Below are 22,021 nucleotides of genomic sequence, written 5' to 3'. Positions count from 1 at the left end.
GTCTGCACCTAAACTCCATCCCAAAGCCTGCACCCCTCACCCCTCCTGCACACCCACCCTCTGCCCCAGCCCGGAGCCTGCACCCAGCACCCAAACTCCATTCCAAAGCCTGCACCCTGCATCCCTCATGCACCCTAATCCCCAGCCCAGGACCTGCACCCCAGACCTCCTCCTCCCAATCCAAACCCCCTCCCAGAGCCTTAGGCAGGTGGGGGCGGAGTTTGGGGGGCAGGTTCTGGGCACCACCAAAATTTCTACAGACTTGCCACCCATGGTGAGGGGATGATAACATATATCAAGTCTGGGTGGTATGTGAGGAGTAGGCTCAGCATCTGAGTATAGGCCAGGTATAGGTAGCTCCCGTTCGCTATGCCTGACTTAAACCAAAGTTTTGCCTTTGCAAAGAGAAGGTGTTAGACTGTATCCTACAGGGCTCATGTGCTCTGTTCCCAAAAGTGTTATGTAACATCTGCGAGAGTAGAGTGCTACCATGTGTGTTACAGGTGTGTTGGGAGCATTGCTCAAAGAGGGCACAGTTAAGATTGTGTTGTGGAGGTGGTGTGTAACTTAACTTTGTATTTCTTGGTTTTCAGAGGTTTAAGTTTAGCCACTTTCCACATTCTGGAAAGGCACCAAGCACCACTGGGCAACTTTAACTCTGTGTTAACAGTTTTGGGGCATTCAATTTCCTTTTTTTCTAAAAAATTCTCTCTCAGCATCCCCATTTACCACAGCCCAGCTCTCCCCCTCCATGGCCTCTGGCTCCTTGGCAATGATTACCCTGGTCACAGAATGAACTGGCTGCATGTTAGTCCCTTCAGTCCCTGCATTATCGTCTTGTCTCCCATCTCTCTGCCTGTCAGGCACAGCCTGGTTCTCCCCCGCCCCCAGCGGTCCTCCTCACTGACAGGCAAGTGTCAATGTGGCATCCACAGACTGAGGAGTGGAGGAGAAGCTGCAGGAATTGTGCAGGGAGTAGCATGGAGTCAGTGGGCACACTTTTTGAAGTGGGTGGGAGCAGACATCACAGGGGCATGAGAAGAAGGATGACCCAGTAGGTAGGACCTGGGGCTTGGAAAACCTGGGTTAAATTCCCTGATCTGCAACAGATTTCCTCTGTGACCTCTGGGGATGATGGCACTTCACCTTACAGGGGTGTTGTGAGGATAAATACACTACAGAGTCAGGTGTTCAGCTCCTATGGCACTTGGGGCCAGCCGCCATAGAAAAAAGGAGTAGCTGTCATTGGTTGATGGTTGGATATGTGAGACGCAGGGAGACAGATCTGAAGCCCCTCCAACATCTCTGCACAGCTCTGACCACTTCCTTTCCACCCCACTCTTCCCTGCACTGTTCCAACACTCCCTGCCCCACACTGTTCCAAACCCTATTTGCCCCAACAGCTCAGAAACCCCTGTCACTGCTCCAGCTCCTCCAACAGTCCCTCCAACATGTCCACTTCTCTGAGCCCCTCACGCACAAACTGCTGGTGCAAGCCCCACTCCCACATCCCGAGTGCGTTAAGCCTGGCTACACACTCCAGCTCCGAACCCACCCATCCCCCAACTCCACTCTCCTTGCCACTCCATGCCCCTGGTAAGTTTAGAGGAGCCATAGTGGTGTTCCTAATCCCCCCACCATCCTTGCTATCACCCCCTTCTATCCCTCCCACTTCCCCTCATCCCCATCTCCTACCCCTGGCCTGAGCTACCCCAACTCCTCTCCCTCATCGCCCTTTCCAATTTATTCCTCTCCCCCTAATCCCCTTCCTTTCTCTGCAATCCCAAATCCCTCTCCCTTTATTCCCTGCTACTCCCCCACTCCCAATGCCCCCGCTCCTCTCCCTGCTCTCTCCCAACCGTCACACTCTCAGCACTGGTCCCTCAGACACCCAGTGCTGGTCTGGCACTTCCATGTTCCCTAGCTTGGCCCCCAAAAAGGTATAAGAATTTAAAAAGGTTATGAGCATCTCATGTTAAGGGGACCGCGTATCAGGAACCCCCTGATTCAAGTATCAGAGGGGTAGCCATGTTAGTCTGGATCTGTAAAAAGCAACAGAGAGTCCTATGGCACCTTTAAGACTAACAGATGTATTGGAGCATAAGCTTTCATGGGTAAATACCCACTTCATCAGACGCATATAATGGAAATTCCCAGAGGCAGGTATAAATATGCAGGCAAGAATCAGTCTGGAGATAATAGGTTAGTTCAATCAGGGAGGGTGAGGTCCTCTCCTAGCAGCTGAGGTGTGAACACCAAGGGAGGAGAAACAGCTTTTGTAGTTGGCTAGCCATTCACAGTCTTTGTTTAATCCTGATCTGATGGTGTCAAATTTGCAAATGAACTGAAGCTCAGCAGTTTCTCTATGGAGTCTGGTCCTGAAGTTTTTTTGCTGTAAGATGGCTACCTTTACATCTGCTATTGTGTGGCCAGGGAGGTTGAAGTGTTCTCCTACAGGTTTTTGTATATTGCCATTCCTAATATCTGATTTGTGTCCATTTATCCTTTTACATAGTGACTGTCCAGTTTGGCCAATGTACATAGAGGGGCATTGCTGGCACATGATGGCATATATAACATTGGTGGACATGCAGGTGAATGAACCGGTGATATTGTAGCTGATCTGGTTAGGTCCTGTGATGGTGCCGCTGGTGTAGATATGTGGGCAGAGTTGGCATCGAGGTTTGTTGCATAGATTGGTTCCTGAGTTAGAGTTTCAGAGTAGCAGCCGTGTTAGTCTGTATCTGCAAAAAGAACAGGAGTACTTGTGGCACCTTAGAGACTAACAAATTTATTTCAGCATGAGCTTTCCGAAGAAGTGAGCTGTAGCTTACGAAAGCTCATGCTGAAATAAATTTGTTAGTCTCTAAGGTGCCACAAGTACTCCTATTCTTTTTGAGTTAGAGTTGTTATAGTGCAGTGTGTGGTTGCTGGTGAGAATATGCTTAAGGTTGGCAGGCTGTCTGTGGGCAAGGACTGGCCTGCCTCCCAAGGTCTGTGAAAGCAAAGCATCATTGTCCAGGATGGGTTGTAGATCACTGATGATGCATTGGAGAGATTTAAGCTGAGGACTGTAGGTGATGGCCAGTGGAGTTCTGTTGGTTTCCTTCTTGGGCTTGTCTTGTAGCAGGAGGCTTCTGGGTACACGTCTGGCTCTGTTGATTTGTTTCCCTATTTCCTTGTGCGGATATCTTTGTTTTGAGAATGCTTGGTGAAGATCTTGTAGGTGTTGGCCTCTGTCTGAGGGGTTGGAGCAGATGCAGTTGTACCTCAGTGCTTGGCTGTAGATGATGGATCATGTGGTGTGTCCGGGGTGGAAGCTGGAGGCATGAAGGTAGGCATAGCGGTCGGTGGGTTTTCGGTATAGGGTGGTGTTAACGTGACCATCACTTATTTGCACCATAGTGTCTAGGAAGTGGACCTCCCGTGTCGATTGGTCCAGGCTGAGGTTGATGGAGGGGTGGAAGCTGTTGAAATCGTGGTGGAATTTTTCCAGAGTCTCCTTCCCATGGGTCCAGATGATGAAGATGTCATCAATGTAGCGTAGGTAGAGAAGGGGCGTGAGTGGACAAGAGCTGAGGAAGCGTTGTTCCAGGTCAGCCATAAAAATGTTTGCATATTGTGGGGCCATGCGGGTGCCCATGGCGGTGCCACTGGTCTGGAGGTATATATTGTCATCAAATTTGAAATAGTTGTGTGTGAGGATAAAGGCAAGAGCTCTGCAACCAGTTGTGCTGTGTTATCATCAGCTTGTATTCCATCTGTGTGTGGGATATTTGTGTAGAGAGCTTCCACATCCATGGTGGCTAGGATGGTGTTTTCTGGGAGATCACCAATGCATTGTAGTTTTCTCAGGAAATCAGTGGTGTCATGGAGATAGCTGGGAGTGCTGGTGGCGTAGGGTCTGAGCAGAGAGTCCACTGTGAATGTCTAGCCAACTACAAAAGCAGTTTCTCCTCCCTTGGTGTTCACACCTCAGCTGCTAGCTCACCCTCCCTGATTGAACTAACCTATTATCTCCAGACTGATTCTTGCCTGCATATTTATACCTGCCTCTGGGAATTTCCATTACTTGCGTCTGACTAAGTGGGTATTCAACAAACGAAAGCTTATGCCCCTGACTCAGTTACATTGTTCAGGAAACATGATTGCATTTATCCTAACTGTCTTTTATCTACCATCTAGTTAATCAGTGCTCAACTGACTAATCAATGTTGGTACTCCGCTACAATAATGCCCCAGGTCGAAAGTAGCAACATGCCCAGCAATGATATATCTGTGTAGCGCAGGTGTTATTTATTATCTTTCAGAAAATAGTTAGAATCCCTTCTAAATTTGTTGTGTAAATGATCAAGGCACATTTTTTAAAATAAAAACAAAAAAACAAACCCTTAACAGAAACAGATAGTAGCAACATTCAAGCTGCCTGGAAACCATCTTGTAGTCATGCTGCACACGCACATTCAATCTCTCTGGTTCATGAGTTTTAGCATGTTTACTGTTCTCGAGAGCCAAATTCTATGGTCAATAACATTTTCAATTTTGCTTCTCCAAAGGGGCAGTGGCATGCACTAGTGAGACAAATGTCAAGCAACTGAGATCAATTGAGGGACAATGTATGCAAAAAAAGCATTATAACATAAGAACCAATCGTTTTTGTAAAATGCTGTTCTTTCAGGGGTTTTATCTCAGGAGCACCTTGCTCAAATGAACCCCCAAGTTTGGACCACTAACACTACTAAGCACCCCTAAGAGACACCGAAAGTTTCAAGACAATCCAAGTAAGCATGCAGAATTTAGAGTACTTAGAAGTATCTACCTCTAAACAGAACCTGCTGCTCAACCTTGACCATACAAAGCTGGTGCTTCAGAATAATAGAAGATAAATCAGGCACTACTATTGATTCTTTTTAAGAACATAAGAATGGCCATACTGGGTCAGACCAATCGTCCATCTAGCCCAATGTCCTGTCTTCCAACAGAGGCCAGTGTGAGATGCTTCAGAGAGAATAAAGAGAACAGGGCAATTACCTGGTGGTATATCCCTTGTCATCCAGTCCCAGCTTCTGGCAGTCAGAGGTTCAGGAACAACCAGAGAATGGGGTAGTGTCCCTGACCATCTTGTCTCATAGCCATTGATGGACCTACTCTCCATTAATTTATCTAATCTAATCAATGTTGCAAGAGACCATTCAAAGGTGAAACAACCAGATAACATCTCTACTGTCGTAGGACAGAGGAGGGTTATTGAGTTACAAATTGTTGTAATAAGCTGTAAATCCAGTGTCTTTATTAAGACCATGATTTTTGGTGTCTAGCAGAGTTATGAATTTAAGTTCCCAGGCTTATCTTTTGAATCTGTTGCACAGGTTTCATTTGAGGACGAGGGCTAAGAGGTCAGATATGGAATGATTGTTTTGTGAAAAGTGTCCGCCCACAAGTGATAGGGTGTTTTTGTCTTTTATTATTTTTCTGCAAGGGTTCACTTGAGCGCATAGTGATTGTCTGGTTTCACCCACATAGTTGTTATTGGGGCATTTAGTGCACTGGATGAGGTACACCACACGTGGTAATAGGCATGTGTAGGACCCTTGGATCTTGAAAGGTGTCTTGTGGGGGTTTTGTTCATCATAGCAGGGGAGATAAGTCTGCAGGTTTTGCATCTGTTCTTATAGCAGAGGCATGATGTGTAATTACTTTGTGTGATATAAAAAGTATATCTAGATGTTCCAGCTTAACTTTCAATTTCTTTTCCTCAAGGTTTGTTGTTGTTGTTGTTTTAAATAAGGAATTTTTCTTTAAAGAAGAGTATTTCTAAGATCTTGGCCCTGATCTTGCAATGATGTCAAAAGGGCTCCCCACAGATGCAAGGGTGCTCTACTGGGAAGTAAGCCGAGGAACCAGGAGCCTTGGGGCTATTTTTCTGTTTTACTTATAATTTGATGTAATATCATTTAAAATTGATAAGTACACATTTTGAAAAGTCACCTGAAGCGATTATTGCCAGGTAGGACAATTATGATTTGTTATCATTTATCTAGCACAGTGTGCAGTGTACCGTGAGGTTATTTTGAATTTGTTTTGGGACCTGTGTCACAATAAAACAATTAGTTAAAAAAATGTGAAGAATGAACAGAAAAGGTAATTAATTCTTCCTTCTAGGGCTTGATCCTTGTTCATAATGAGTTGTACTTTACTCCATGAGTAGTCCCATTGAACCAATGTCTACACCACCTTGTCTACACTAGGGGCGTGTCTACACTTAAGATGCTGCAGCAGCACAGCTGCGCCGCTGTAGCGCTTCAGTAGGCGCTGCCTATGCTGACAGGAAGGATTCTCTTGTTGGCATAGGTAATCCACCTGCCCAAGAGATGGTAGCTAGATCAATGGGGGAATTTTCCTGTCAGTCTAGTGCTGTCTACACCAGGGACTAGGTCAGTTTAGCTGCGTAGCTCAGGGGTGTGGATTTTTTAGACCTCTGAGTGATATAGTTATACCATCCTAATTTCCTAGTGTAGACCAGGACTAGGGTTCCTGAGCATGGCCCAGTGGTTAGGGCACTGGTTTAGGACTTGGGAGTGTTTGGGCTCAATTCCTTGCTCCACCACTGACTTCATATGTGACCTTGGGCAAATGACCTAGGGCTGATCTACACTAAGAACTTACATCAGTATAGCTGCGTCTCTCCGGGGTGTGAAAAGTTCACAACCTGGAGAGATGTAGCTATACCGACCTTACCCCCAGTGTAGTCAGCACTAGGGTCAACAGAGGAATTGTTCCATTGGCTGAGCTACTGCCTCTCAGGGAGCTGGATTACCTACACTAACAGGTAGTGTAGGGTGACCAGATGCCCCGCTTTTATAGGGACAGTCCCGATATTTGGGGCTTTGTCTTATATAGGGTCCTATTATCCCCCACTCCCTGTCCCGATTTTTCACACTTGCTGTCTGGTCACCATACCAACAGGAGAACCCCTCCCATCAGTGTAGATAGTGCCTACACTGAAGTGCAACAGTACCACAGTTGCAGCAGCAGCATATTAAGTGTAGATATACCCTTGGTATTTCTATTCCTCATCTCTATGATGGGCTTAATAGCATTCCCCTGCCTTATAGGGGTGTTGTGAGCATATAATACAAGGGCTCCTGCTTGTGTTAAGGGTACAATTGAATTGGGGCTGGTGCTGGTGGTAAAATTCCCTAGCATAGACATGGTGCCCAGCCGAGACTTGGCAGGGTTGGTTTAAATGGGCCTGTGAGGGAGAAGGCAGGAAAGGGAGACAGAGGAGGATGGAGAAGGGGCTAGCTAAAGCCCAGGAGAGAGAAGAGAAAGGAGACAGGAGAGGCAGGGAGAAGGTGATAGAGCAGTAGGAGGCAGGAGAAGCAAAGGGAGAGAAGAAAGCAGAAGGCCGGGGCTGGGGAAGAGAGCAGGAGTGAGGAGCGAAGGAAGGAGAGCTAGCAAGGCGAGGAGGCGGGAAAGAGGGAGGGAGAGCAGCAGCAACTTATTTGAATAGCTCCCTCATTGTATCGCCGCTCTCCAGGCTCCTCCCAGGGGCTGCCTCAGAAACAAAGTATTCAAACAGGAGTCCAAGGGGAAGAAATGTGAATCCCGCCCCCTTTCAAGCTGAAGCCAGACAGCGCTGGCGTGATACCAGCATTAGGTTCACTTGAAGCATGTGCTGAGGGGGGGGAGACACAGCCAGAGTTGGGGGCTGGAGCTACTGCTGTGGGGGGAGAGAGAGAGAGAGAGAGAGAGAGAGGAGCAGGGGCTGCTTTGCCAGAGGTGGCTGCTGCTGTCTCCTTACCCTGCTCCTCTGCCCCCCCCTCCCCCAGGCTGAGTTCATTCACTGGGATTGGTTTCAAATGACGCCATCTCTTTATTTTTACACCAATGACCTCATCCCAGCAGCTTGAAGTTTACTGACCAGCAAAACTCTCTCTCTCTCTCTCTCTCCTCCTCCTTGTGTCTGTTTGTTCTAGCCATTTATTAGTAATTGTGTGGTTCCTTTTGGAAACCTCAGCCTTTTTAACTTTCTTTTTCCCTTCGCAGCTTTTTTTTCCCTTCTTCCCCCCCTTCATTTTCTCAAGCCATCTGGAGGGGGGGGGGGAGGAAGAAAAGCTCCAAACGTTTCCTCTCTCTCTCTCTCTCTTCCCCCCCCCCCTTTAAATAGATCAGAATAAAGTTTTAAAGAAGAAGAACAGCCTGGAGCTTCCCAGCGGCTGGAAGGAGAGAAAGTTGGGTCTGGCAGCAGCTCCAGTAGAGAAGAAGCTGGTGGTAACTTTTTTTCCCTTCTTCAGGAAACAAACGTGGGGTGGGGGAGAGTAAGTGTTGAAAAGAAAGTAGAGGAAGGAGGGGGCTGGCAAAAGGGTTTGGGGGAGTTTTCTCCCCGGGTTCCTAGGGGCAGCCCCCCACAAGAGTCACCCCCTCTTTCCCTCCAGTGCGATAGGGACACCACTCTAGGGTGGGCTGGAGATACGATCTGTGATCTCTTTGCAAGCAATCTTTAAAATCTCCGGGGTGGGTTGCTCCTCTTCCCCAGTGTTCTGCTTTGTAGTTTTCTTGACTTGTGTTCTGGTGGTGGTGTGTGTGTTTCAGCGTGTAGGCCCTAGGAGCAGAGGGAGATAGCAGCTAAATGAATTGGGGGTCAGGGAAGGTGGTGGAAGCTGCTAATAGTGATGGGGTTATGATGTTATTCCATGCTCTCTCCTCATCTTCCCCACAATCCTTTTATTCCCCCCCCCCTTATTTTTTTATTGGAAGGTTTGTTTCTCTGGTCCTCACTAGTCTACAGTCCCTTTCCCCACCTCATATGGGAAGAAAGGGGGGACAGATGAGCTGCCAGTCCGAGACACTTTTTAGGCTTTAAAAAAGTACCAGTTCCTAACTGTTGTGTGTTTTTGATTCTCTTAAACACTGCAAGCTGTTTTGTGGTTGTATGGGGTTTGGTTTGGTTTGTTTTTAAATTCACCTTTGGAAAAAGTACATAGCCACCTGTCTTAAATCCCAGATTTTAAAGGAGAGGGACAGAGAGAGAGAAAGCAGGGCTTCCTTTTGTGTGAGGAGGGAAAAAGCATGATTTTAAAAACAAGCAAAAAGTTAGGTAGTTTGTTTACATTAAGTGTATTAAATAAAACAACCTTTGGAGGATGTTTTGGGAATTTCTTGACTTTGTTTGTTTTTGCTTCCAGAAACAATAAGTGCTTCTGACCCCCCTTCAAATTTAGTAAACAGTAATTTGAATTCATGATTTCAAATGTTTTGAATTATTTAAAACAATTAAGGTTTTTTTTAAAAACCATCTCGTTTTACAGTACTATCCAAAACTTTAAACATGAGTGAAAGTACTGCCTTGAACTTTACTAAATATTTTAACTAAGCAAGCCAACAAAATGGAGGGTTGAGGTAGAATCTTAAAAAAAGTTACCTGTGAAACGTTAGCTTGATTCCATTTTAAATATAGTGATTTTGAAAAGAGCTTGATTGGTGTTTTATATTACTTCAAGCCCTCCCTGGAATCATTTTCTGAATGTTTTAAGAAGCCATGGGAGAAGGAAACACCTCCACACATCAACATGTGCTGAATAAGGTGTATGTGACACCTCTGTTGCATAACCTGACCAGCAGTGGTGTTATCAGTGTTCAAAACTAGTAAACTACATCTAAGATGAAGGGCACTAAGATGTTAAGAAATCTTAATATGTTTTTGTACAGTTATTGCAGCTCAAATTGATTATATGTGTATTCTCTTGTCCCTCTTTCTCTTCATCTTCCTCCACCCACCAGATGAAAGAGGCATCACTAGTACATTTTACTGTTTCGGCTATGGCTAATTTTTGCCGAAACATTTGGTGTATATCCATTATAACATAAATATATATGCACACTTTAAACTTGCTGGAGGCATTTTGAGCTATTTCTCACTGAAAATATGTGTTTTCAGGTTCTCTCTGATTTTGTGTGTGTGTGTGTGTGATCTTGCTTTTAGAATGTGTTTCTGTTCCTGGCAGCATGTGGTTCGGTGGACACAGAACTTATGAAATCACAACTGCACAAGAGGAGTTGGATTTTAAAGGAGTGTATTTTTAGGGAGGGTGGAGAAATGTTAAGGATTAATTTCTTTGTGTGGTGTTCACCTTGCTGGCTCACTTGAAATTGGAGCATTCACAAGCCTATTCCTGAGATGAAATATGAGGGAAGTGTGTATGTTTAAAAAGCATATAGGGTTTTTTTGGTGGTGGGTGGGAGGAAGGAGGAGGAACTTCCCCTCTCTCTTTTTTTTTGCTTCAGCTTCTGGAAACTGGAGAAAATTTTAAAGAATATGCTATTCCCAAAGAGTTCATACAATGACCAGATATGCTTGTTGGCGTTGGCAGACATTCCATACAAAAATAGAAATTTGCAAGAGGTTTAATATATTCTATTAAGCTTCTATTAAGCAGTAAGCTTCTTATTACAGTGGTGCTTGCACGTATCCTGATAGTGTGTGTGTTTTCTTAAATACAGCAAAAGTAATGGAGAAGGAAGTGTAAGTTCTAGGTGACAGCAGCAGGATTTTTTGGGGTGGAATTAATATTAAATGTGCTAATGTCTCAAAAGACAGTTCAAGTGTTCTAAAAATCCAGTGTACTTTATTCCTTATCTAGATCAGGGTTTTTTTTACTCAAAATAAATATCTTTGACTCTGATGGATCTAGTTTTCTGTTTCTAAATGAAAGTACTGGGACAAAATCACTCCATAGTTGCATCAGAGTAACTATGGAAATAAATGGGCTTGATTCATCTTTGATTGTGTAAAGTGCACACTCTTGGTCCAGTGGGGATGGCTATCCTAGCAGGGGCATTTGACCTTGGTAGAAGGGTGGAGTTATGGTTATAGCTGCCATATGCAATTGCAAGCTCCAGCACCAAACAGGACTCTCATGGCAGAAAGTCTATGCTTCAGTTTTCTTCCAGCAGAAGCTGGTGGTATGCAGGGTGAATGGAGCCAAATAAAGTTACTGGATTTATACTGGTGTAACCAAGAGCAGAATATGTTCCTCTTTCTCTCTATCGGAGACGGAGCTAAATAATTCAGCTCACTAAGGCTTTGGAGAGCTAATTTAGGGTCCCCTTAGGATCTCTGGAAACCTTATTATGTCTCAAATGTATTGTCCAGCTGATAAACTAATTCCAGCTAATTTTCAGGCTCCTGTACCTGGAGGTGAATCAAAATCCTGTTGCCAGGCAAACAAAAACCTGATGTGGACAAGTGAAATGTTGTTGTTTACTGCTATAAGGCACAATACTGACCTGCACTTAAAAAATTGTGGCTGTGGTGACTGGCCAGTACCTTTGACTTCAGGCTGAAGAAGAGAACTGGCTTCCCCACCTCAGGTTTCATGTAAATCCTACCGAATGGCAAAAGAAATGGATCGTTTCCCTTCCTAGGTTCTGATCCTGAAATGAGCTCTAGGACTTCGGATTCTGCCCAGGCACAGCTCATTGCACCATTAGGGTATTCTGTTAAATTATTTCTCTGTCTATACTCAGTCCCGTGCATCCCCATGCTGCATTTTGAGAAGAGAGATTAATTAGCGATGTGCCCCATACTGCATTTTTGTGATTGCCTAACTAGCGTTCAGTGGTGCTCACAAGGAAACTGAGGCTGGGGAGGCCAGTTTTCACTCCACTATTGCCTGGTGCTGTACTAACAAGTAGGAAATCATGGGCATTGCCCTGAATGCTGACCATCTCAAGTGGACAAATCACATGACAGACCATGGAGTTGCTAGGGCGAACCAAATCAAACTAGCTGTACTGGTTCAGAGTTATCTTCCTTGGTTACTAAGCTGTGTGGCTTGGTTTATTAGTCATTGTTGTATTTTAAAATCATATAATCAAGGGAGCAACTAGCCCCAGAGCAGAGAGAAATGAAGTAAGGCAAGCTAAAATAAGTGCATTTCTGAGGGAGACGGTTCCTGGCAGAGGGAACTTGTCACCTTTAAGTCATAAGTTCCAGGCTGTCAGTGCACCTTTTGATTTTAAGGTAGGTCAGACCAGCAGCTTTCTCTTCTAAGAGGGGATACCGAACATAACACTCTCTCTCTTCCCTTTCTCCCTCCCCCCCCCGCCAAATAATTCATTTGGACTACTTTAAAAAAAACAACAATAAACTGAGAAACATGTTGTCCAACAATGAGATTGGGCCAGATCAGATGCCTTTGTGAAAATGCCCATATAGGAACCAGAAAATTCCATGTAGGAGAGTATCTGAATTCCCTCTGTATTCTTCTACTGGGGGAGTTTGACCAGTGGGTTGAGGGGTCGGAATTTGCACATACCCTCCCCTACTACACAGTGAAAAAACCTGGGTTCCGTCCCACGAGCCACATGGATTGTGTATAGAGGGGCCCCTTTATGTGCCGATTCCAAGGGTATAATCTAGCTTGCGTCTGTCTCTATTTTTTATTTTTAAATCTCTTGAGTTGTTGTGGCTATTTTGTTGTGTTGCCTGGGCATGTGTGGTTATTAAAAAATATAATAATGCCCTGGTTTTCTGAGTAAACTGATAATCAGGAAATGGCAAATTCATTTTTCATGACTGTTAATTGTTGGCCTAACACACATGTGGCATGTGTGTAAGTTCTGCATGAATAAAAGGTGGGGTCAAAAGATGTGGCTATTGGTTGACACTGATGTAAAGCCTCTTGTGTCCGGCTCTGGTTTCAACCCAGCTGAGCACAGTAATGATTGGAAGTCATTGCTATCTCTCTGAGGTGAGTGAAGCGTGAGTCTTTGTCATGTTTCTAGTAGATACTTGAAGAACCAAATCCTCTATTCTGTTACATCAGTTATATAATAGTGTAGCTCCATTAATTTCAGTAAAGTTACCAGGCTACAACTGGTGCAACAGAGTGGAGAAACAGGCCTGGAATCGGAACTGCCTTCACTACTAGAGGTGGTTCTGAGTTGAAGCACATTGCTGGGCTAGGAATGTTCCCACTACTGCTGCCTTTGCTGTACCTCTGGATAGATGTTTTTTGGTCTTTCGGGCTCTCTCTAGTACTTTCATTTAATGTCTGAAGAAAAATAAACATGTATTTTAAGGGAAAGTTTGGCTCTGTCCTTTCTAAATTTCTGTAGTTTAGTCAGAGCATCTCTTAGTTTGCTTAGGGATCTGGCTTGCTGGCAGCTGCTGGCATTTCTAGTGATGACCTTGTTGGCCACCAGTACGTTATTTTTCCTCAGTGCCAGAAGCAAGTCGGCATCTAGGGGAGGAAAGGGTGGGGGGGAAGCCTTGCGTCTCCTGCTGCACTCTGTAGTCTGCTACTGAGCCAAGACTGACCTACTCAGAATTGGCTCTGAGAAGATTGGCTTCTTTCCATTTTGTGTCCCTATGAAATGCTCCTGCGATTTAGAAACTAAGTGAAATAATTGGCCAGGCTAGAGAGGCAGGGAAGAGAGCAAAAGAAAGTTGCCATTGGTGCTAGAAGGTTTGCTATGACACTGCACTGTGTGGTTGTATCTTTTTAAACTTCTGAGGTGCAGTGAGGTAGGCAGAATGATCCTTTCTTAGTCTTTTTACCTTTCCTCCATCTTCCCAGTCCCACACACTGCAGTTCTTCTGATTTTTCTTCTCTTGCACTGTGTGAACCAACTGAATCATTAGCTATAGCATTTATGGTCCATAAATATGCCAAATGAATTGGTGAACAGAGTGCTTTAGCTGAGAAAATCCTTAGTTAAATCTATACCTTTATTTAACACAACATGAGTCATGCACCTTCAGCAAACTTTTAAACATTTCTCTTCAGTCACAATATTAGAATAGTTATATAACAGATAGGATCATCAAAACTATAACTACCCATTCTCGATGACTCGACTAAACCCACTACACAGACTCTTTCAAATGTGTTTTCACACCCTTTTGTTTATAATATTTCATGTTTAAGGCAAGACTGTTTTCTTTTTACATGTAACAAATATTGATCTGTTTGTGTTCCATCTTTTTCTCACATAAGTTTTAATTTTTTAGATAAAATATAAAATACATCCTATTTTTCTTATGATAAATCTCATTTAAAATATTGAATGATAACCTACAAAAAATAGAATATGAAATAGACATTCTCCATAAAACTAACTATTTTAAGTTAGGTCAAATTTCAGCCCTAAACTACTGGACAAGATCTCTTAATGTTGAAATCAAGCTATTGATAATTAGTTTCATTGTGCTGTACTTAATTTTGCTCTGTGAGTGAAATGGGGCTGTTTAGTGACTAAATTATAGATTAATGGGTTTCTGCACATATGGTCTTTCATTTAAATGCCCTTGCATATTTGTCTTCAGTGTTTGATAGTATTTAGTGGTGATGGGAGGCAAAAAGATTGACCTGAGTGCTAAATGGTAGCAACATGTGACTGAGAACTTTTGCAGAGAGCATAAAATGAAGAGGACAACAGAGACTAATTGAATGAAATTCCTTTTATGCACACATTCTTGGGTTTGAATGACTAGTATGTATTCAGCCTGCTGGATTAGGCGGCTTTGGCTCTGCATGGATAGCATAGATGTTGCTCTCAAAAGAGGAGAGAATTTGTAGGCAGCTTCCCCCCGACCCCTTACTCCTGATAAATTAGATTCTGTACTTCATTTTTCTTCTCTTTTCCTTAGTTTTATAGTATGACTTGTTAAAGGCTAAATCGCTATTAATTACTGGAATATGAAACCCTTAGAACCCCGACCAGGGTTATTCTATCTACTACCCAAGATCCACAAACCCGGAAATCCTGGACGCCCCATCATCTCTGGCATTGGAACTCTCACTGAAGGACTGTCTGGATATGTGGACTCTCTACTCATACCCTATGTTACCAGCACTCCCAGCTATCTCCGTGACACCACTGATTTCCGAAGGAAACTACAATGCATTGGTGACCTTCCAGAAAACACCATCCTAGCCACCATGGATGTAGAGGCTCTCTACACAAACATCCCACACTTCAGATGGAATACAAGCTGTCAGGAACAGTGTCCCTGATGATGCCACAGCACAACTGGTTGCTGAGCTCTGTGCCTTTATCCTCACACACAACTATTTCAAATGTAATGACAATATATATCTCCAGATCAGTGGCACCACTATGGGCACCCGCATGGCCCCACAATATGCCAAAATTTTTATGGCCGACCTGGAACAACGCTTCCTCAGCTCCCGTCCACTCACGCCCCTTCTCTACCTACGCTACATTGATGACATCTTCATCATCTGGACCCATGGGAAGGAGACTCTGGAAAAATTCCACCATGATTTCAACAGCTTCCACCCCTCCATCAACCTCAGCCTGGACCTATCTACACGGGAGGTCCACTTCCTAGACACCACGGTGCAAATAAGTGATGGTCACATTAACACCACCCTATACCGAAAACCTACCAACCGCTATGCCTACCTTCATGCCTCCAGCTTCCATCCCGGGCACACCACAAGATCCATTGTCTACAGCCAAGCACTGAGGTACAACCGTATCTGCTCTAACCCCGCAGACAGAGACCAACACCTAGAAAATCTCCACCAAGCATTCTCAAGACTAAAGTACCCACACGAGGAAATAAGGAAACAGATCAACAGAGCCAGATGTGTACCCAGAAGCCTCCTACTGCAAGACAAACCCAAGAAAGAAACCAACAGGACTCCACTGGCCATCACATACAGTCCCCAGCTCAAACCCCTCCAACGCATCATCAGGGATCTACAACCCATCCTGGACAATGATCCCACACTTTCACAGGCCTTGGGTGGCAGGCCAGTCCTCGCCCACAGACAACCTGCCAACCTGAAGCATATTCTCACCAGCAACTGCACACTGCACCATAGTAACTCTAGCTCAGGAACCAACCCATGCAACAAACCTCGATGCCAACTCTGCCCACATATCTACACCAGCAACACCATCACAGGACCTAACTAGATCAGCCACACCATCACCGGTTCATTCACCTGCACGTCCACCAATGTAATATATGCCAGCAATGCCCCTCTGCTATGTACATCGGCCAAACTGGACAGTCTCTAAGGAAAAGGATAAATGGACACAAATCAGACATTAGGAATGGGAATATACAAAAACCTGTAGGAGAACACTTCAACCTCCCTGGCCACACAATAGCAGATTTTAAGGTGGCCATCCTACATCAAAAAAACTTTAGGACCAGACTTCAAAGAGAAACTGCTGAGCTCCAGTTCATCTGCAAATTTAACACCATCAGCTCAGGACTAAACAAAGACTGTGAATGGCTTGCCAATTACAGAACCAGTTTCTCCTCCCTTGGTTTTCACACCTCAGCTGTTGGAACAGGGCCTCATCCTCCCTGATTGATCTAACCTCGTTATCTCTAGCTTGCTTCTTGCTTGCTTATATATACACCTGCCCCTGGAAATTTCCACTGCTTGCATCCGAAGAAGTGGGTATTCACCCACGAAAGCTCATGCTGCAAAACGTCTGTTAGTCTATAAGGTGCCACAGGATTCTTTGTTGCTTCTATGGAATATGAAACGACATCCTATCTGTATAATTCACTCCTGGTTTGAAAGGCTCCTGTCTCATGCCAGGATTTGGGTTTCAGGCCAATGAAGCTACTGCAGTGTAGTATGCATGGGGGGAAAGGTAGGGTTGGGGGCAAGTTTAGTGCCACATTTCAGATAAGATGTTAAGGTCTTGCGTGACTCTGGGTATCTGTAAGTAAAAAGCTGATGAGCCCCTAATATATTCTAGCAGTCTAAGATAAATCCGACTGTTCTGACTAACTTGTTCTCTTCTCTGTTGGAACGGGTTCTAATTCTGAAGGCTGTGTGTGAGAACTGTTTAAGAGCATGTTATGACTTCAGTGTTTCCCTAAACAGCAACCATGCTACCAATTTCCAGTTTATGACTGTAATGCTATTTAGAATATATGAAAGGTACTATATAAAATCTAAATTGCACTCCAATTCAAATTTTATAAAGCCACATCAGTTAATGAGAAATAATTCTATAAAAAGTAGATGTATGTGCTTAATGATACCTTAGTCATCCTCCTTCCACCTTTGAATTCAATGCAACCAGTTGCTAAAAGAAAAACTAGCTGCAGCTACACTTGATTTAAAAGTTGATGTTTGGGTCACGTCTCTGCCTTACCCTGCTTACACCCTAACACAGCAATCAATACACAAGTAAAGTAGGACTAGATACTTCCCAGAGCAAAAGAGCATGGCCAGCAAAACAACAGTATCCTTGTATTATCCTATTACAGATGCTCCCCGGGTTACGCAAGACCTGACTTATGCAAATTCGCACTTACGGAAAAAGTTCCATAAGCCAGAAATAGGATTTTTGAGTTGCAGAAATTTTTGCGTAACATACGGATATACATTTCCGACTTATGCAAAATTTGAGTTATGCAAGGCTTTCCAGAATGGGATGATTGCGTAAGTTGGGGGGGCGTCTGTACTCTTGTTAAAAATATTTTAAAATTACAAAGCACATTGGGGCCAAAATGTAAAGAACAGCTAAATTTAATCATCTCAATTGACATTTAAGAGCCTGCCTAACTTCCTGTAGAGCTGTCAATCCAATAGCTTCCATTCGTGTTGGATTTTGTTTTTCTAGGCTCAATGTGTGCTTTCTTATTTAAAGAGGAGCCAGACCAGAAGGGGTGGTTAAGGAACACCTAGTTATGCTTCCTTTCACTTCCAAGAAATATCACCTCACTTCATTGTGTCAGCCACATACTGTCAATTATATAGTTAAACCTGCTTAGTCATTGTGCTGCCTTGTCATTTTTTCTTAAGAGCCAGAACTTTAAAATTTTGCCTCAGAACAATCACCTTCCCTTGTGATGACGACAGAGTTAAAAAACATATGATGCCTTCCTGAATATTTTTGAAGAGAAGAGCACCATGTTCACGGTCTGTTCTGGATTTTGTAATGATCCAGGGGAATCTGTTTTTGAAGGCTTTCAGCCATTTGTCTGATTACCAAAATAGTTTGGAGAAAAGAGTTAGATCTGACTTGTGCCCCCTCCCTCCAAAATCCTCCTTTGGTAGTGGTAGGATGTTAATCATCAGTACATTAATTGCCCTCATTGGAAGAGTTACCTCTAATTTTCTCCAATTTTAGTGCATCTTGCAAATAAAATTTATAGAGCAAATAGTATAACATGAACTCTGTTTAAAAAAACAAAACAAAACTATTCCCTTCTCATGTAACTCATAAAGATGTCCTGACTGCTGAGCAAGGGAGAAAAACACTTAAGAGAAAATATAGATGTCCAGTCTTAGCACAGAGGCTTAACGTATTGTGAGTTCCATATAACAGTCCAAAGATCAAATCCAGAATAGCAGAAGACAAATGGAAAATCAGCTATTCATGCTGTAGAGTAGCAGGCACTTTGAAAAAGTTAACACACATTATTGCCTTTGGTGTGGGAGGGTGACATTGTACTGATTAAGCGAGACACACGTTTTGGGCCTAAACAACATAACCCAGTGGCTTTTTTTTCTGCCTTTTTTGGACAAACTTGAGTAGCCCTTAAATCTTTTACCCTGTGAACCAATGTGGTGTGATTTGACAACATAGTGCAGGTGTGACCTATTCTGGTATGAGGAAATGCACAGTAATATTCTATCTGCTGCTTTTGTTGAGATGAAACCTATAGAAAAGCAATGGGGAGGCTTAGGTACTTTCTTTGTCTCTAATAGTGTTATGAGTTATTAATGACCTCTGACTGTTAAGGGACAAAAAAGTTAATGGCAAGTCCTTTGTGTGCCGTATTTAATTGTGTAGTAAGCAAGCATATGTAGCTATTTTTGTCCAAACAGTCTGTATGGCAACATCTGATTTTAGGTGGGTATGAAATGTCTTCATTGCTGAATGAGAACACATCTTTCCTTTAACTCAAACCTTGAGGGGGTGAGGTGGGGATGTAGTATTTTGATAATTTTTTTCTCTCTGAAATTTATTGAATGACTAACCTCTTTTTCTAATCCAGCTGTGGCACAAATATTCAAGATTATGCACAAAATAGGCAGGATATTTCTTGATCCTTTGGCTTTTAGGTCTCATGTTCAGTCTATAATTAACATGTTGTAGAGTAGGAAAGGATATAGGGGATGATGGTGGTGAAATCTTATCACTTGACCCAACAATTGAGAGCTAGCCTACAACCCTTGTTCTAATAAGAAACCTCTGGGTTGTATTGTTTGGGGTTGTAGGCACTTATGAGGCCATCACTTAGCAGCACCTAAAAATAGCTGAGTATAGTGACATTTTGTTAGCAAACACTAGTTTAAAGAGACACAATGTTTGTTTTAGGAATTTTAAAGAGTACCAAGTTTTCTTACAGAACTCCATCTGCTTTGCCAGAAAAATGGCCTTTAGGGCATTTTAAACCAGGGTGAAATCTTTAAAGACTTAGGTTACTGAAATACTTTAATTAAAATAAGCAATTTTTGTGGGGGTCTGGGTGAGGGGTTTTAAAAATTCCTTAGCAAAAGTCTGTCCTTAATATGGACAAGTGCTGTCTCTGGCCCTGATTCAGCAAAACACATAAGCTTGTGATTAACTAAACAAAGTGCTCAAGTCCTATTGAAGTCAGTGGGTCTTAGGTATAATAGGTTCTTTGCTGAATTGGTGTATCTTTGAAGTGGGAGAAAATGTTTGTTTTGAGATGTATCTGAAAATAAACAATGCTTAGGGGGATAGGACACAGAGATTTTTGGAACAGTTATGTCAGAAATCTCTTGCATTGGTGGATTTGTTCTGTGTTGTTTGTCCTATCTGGTAACCTCTCCTTTCAGGAGCGCCAGCCATTATTTTTAGTGAAATATTTGCTACTTTTCTGTTCTATCCCTCCTAAAACACTCTTATATTAATATGGGGGAAAATAACTTATTTCTTCTTGAAATGTCTCTTATTGCTGTCAGAAGTAGGCTGTCATATGTTACAGTTGGACTTGAAAATTCTACTTACCTGTGGAAAGTAGGATTTTTAAAAAGTACCCCCTCCATCAGATACCATCAGCTTTTGCAGAATGTAAGCTATAGTAATTAAAAACAAAACATCTGCCCTCCCAACAAATCAAAAACATAAACAGAACTGCTACCATATTCTTTTACCTCCATTCCCCCTCCCACCCTCCAAAAAAAAATTCTAGCTGTTATGGTTGTATAGATAACTTTGCCAACATAAACCAAATATACCTTGATGTATCGTACCATCTTCCCATGTCTGCAGACTGAGCTTCAATGCCTATGCTGCTGCTTAGAGTGTTCCAACCTTCAGTGGGTAGAAATGGCTCAGTCTTGCCAGTTTCCTCTGTGGCTGTCCACAGCCAGGTGGTCAGCGGTGAAACTGATGAAAATAAGGCCAGTTTGACTTTGCTGCTGCTGCTGTTTAGGATAATGGGGATGAAATAAGGGGGGGCGGGGGAGAGAACAAGTAGGGAACACAATTTAGAGGAAGAGAAGGCATGATATAAGGAGACAGAAGGAAGAAGACAAAAGGAGATACAGACAGTGGAGACAGTGCAGGAAAAGATGCACTATGATCTAGTATGGGGAGGAAAAGTAGAGTGAAACCTGGTGGGGAAAGGAGAGGTTGTGCACTTTGGGGGGGGGGGCGGGTGGTGGAAAAGCTATTAAAATGGAATGTTTGAGTGTTGTAATACAATTTGGGCTTTGTTCTTTTAAACTACAGAGAGTGTGGTTCTAGGTTGGTGACTAGGTATTTTCATTGTGATTAGTAGCATTGTGCTAGAAGGTATCGAGTAAGGTTGTATTTCCCCCCCCCCCCACACCCAACAAAAAAAAAAAAAAAAGCCCAGCAACAACAACCAAAGCCCAACTTTGGTACAGTATTTTAACATAGGCTTTTTGCAATTCATATATGGTAATCAGTAGATGTAGTCCAACAATATTTTAGGAAGTATAGGAAGATACAGTTTCTGATAGGCTCAGTATTGCAAATACTACAGGTCCAACTAGAGAATGTAAAAAAACTTTAATACTAGCTTGCTTTGAGTGGGAGTTACTTTTAAGAGCATATTGTTTTTGTAAGTTTGTAGTCCTAGTTCAATTTAAATCATCATAATATAATAGGCACACTTAGGGTGACCAGATGAGAGATGTGAAATATTGGGATGCGGCAGAGCAACAACAACAACAACAACAACAACAAAAAAAAACCCAAGAGCTGGCGGCGGAGGAAAAAACAAAAGCGCAAAAAAAACCCCAACCAAGAGCCGCCGGAGCATAGGAAAAATTGGTGGGGGCTGAGCACTCACCGGCAGCTCAATGCCCCCCCCCAGCTCGCCTCCGCTCTGCCTCCACTTCCCCTGAGCTGGCTGCTCTGTCCTGCTTCTCCCCCCTCCCTCCAGCGCGTGTGCTGCCATACAGCTGATTAGCGCAAACCTGGGAGGAAGGGGTGAGGAGGAGGAATGCAGCATGCTTGGGGAAGAGGCGGGGCCAGGGCGGGGATTTGGGGAGGGATCCAGTAGGGCAGTGAGGGAGGGAGTGGGGGGGCCAGGGCAGGGATTTGAGGAGGGATCCAATGGGGGAAGGAGGGGCGGGGGGGCATGAGCCCCCTGTGTGCCGGAAGGCAAAATATCGGGACAATTTGCGTCCCAACCGATGTTTGGTCAGGACGTAGGACAAACAAATATCGGGACGTCTAGTCACCCTAGGCACACTCAAAATCCTGCGTGTGGAATTGGGATATATGATTGCTTTTGGGGAAGGTTATATTTTTCCTGGCCTTGTGTTATGGATTTTAAACAGCAAAGCTTAGAAAGGCAACCAACAGATTAATTGCATTTTAAATGCTACACCATAAAAACAGCCTACCTCTTCATCTGGAGAGGCCTCTATTTATTTAAGACCCAAGGACAGTAGGCCACAAATAACTTGCTTGCTCTCAGGCACCTGTAAAGAAGTATCATATATAAATCCCCCCTCTACGGTGCATCTATTAGTCTTCACTAATTGATTCCCTGATGAATGCA

The 22,021-nt window shown here is 43.6% G+C and overlaps 1 protein-coding gene across 2 annotated transcripts in view; it reads left to right on the top strand.

Moving 5' to 3' along the window:
* The first annotated feature begins 7,811 nt into the window (after positions 1-7,811).
* Positions 7,812-22,021, top strand: part of DUSP16 (dual specificity phosphatase 16) — a 96,203-nt gene continuing 81,993 nt past the window's right edge. For both annotated transcript variants that reach the window (XM_044996031.1, XM_044996041.1), the window contains exon 1: positions 7,812-8,274. The gene's annotated coding sequence lies outside the window, so the exon portion shown is untranslated. The remainder of the gene's footprint in view (positions 8,275-22,021) is intronic.

Source organism: Mauremys mutica, chromosome 1 (genome assembly GCF_020497125.1).
Source record: "Mauremys mutica isolate MM-2020 ecotype Southern chromosome 1, ASM2049712v1, whole genome shotgun sequence".
Classification (NCBI taxonomy): domain Eukaryota; kingdom Metazoa; phylum Chordata; order Testudines; family Geoemydidae; genus Mauremys; species Mauremys mutica.
This window is presented reverse-complemented; position numbering and strand designations above follow the sequence as displayed.